Source organism: Odontomachus brunneus, unplaced genomic scaffold (genome assembly GCF_010583005.1).
Source record: "Odontomachus brunneus isolate Ranch 3 - 2012 unplaced genomic scaffold, Obru_v1 Obru_scaffold_405, whole genome shotgun sequence".
NCBI classification, from domain to species: Eukaryota; Metazoa; Arthropoda; class Insecta; order Hymenoptera; family Formicidae; genus Odontomachus; species Odontomachus brunneus.
In genome coordinates this window covers 23,580-24,226 of record NW_022639855.1, presented here as the reverse complement: position 1 = coordinate 24,226, position 647 = coordinate 23,580, and positions in this window count along the sequence as shown.

The window sequence follows — 647 nt, the reverse complement described above, 5'->3', positions numbered from 1 at the left end:
ATGTTGCCATTTCAGTACTTTTGCTATATCCTGTATAAATTTTTTAAATTTCTGTTTCCAATCGTTCATTACATTCTTTGTTCTGACTTGCAGTGTCTGCAGTAACATCAGCAGCAGCAGCAGCATCATCACCGTCTCTGTAAGTATCTTTTTCTTTTATTTCCTATTTTCTTCTTTTTGCAGGATGTATATTCCGATAATTATGTTACTTGGCTTATTAATTTTTTTTTGGTTAAATATTGCAATTTATTTATATTATTGTTTTATTGCCGCTATAGTTCTTTTTTTATTATTATAGTTTAATTATTTTTATTGTTATTGTGTAATGTATTGTAAATTTGTTGTTATAAATAATGGTTTCTTTGTAAATATGAATTTTTCTTTGTACTGATCTCAACATCAGTTTCATAAACTTATGTATATGTATTGATACTCAATATATATCCTCAATATATTAATATTATTTTTTTTTTCCTTTACAGATCATGCCGCTAAATAGTGGGCCTCAAGAACCGGGGGAGGACGATTTACAGTTTTTGGTGGAAATGAATGTCTGGCACCCTCACAATATGTCGGATGCGACTACGGAAGATGTGGATAATTATATGACAGACAATTTTTTTGACGAGTGGGATTATTCGCCTGAA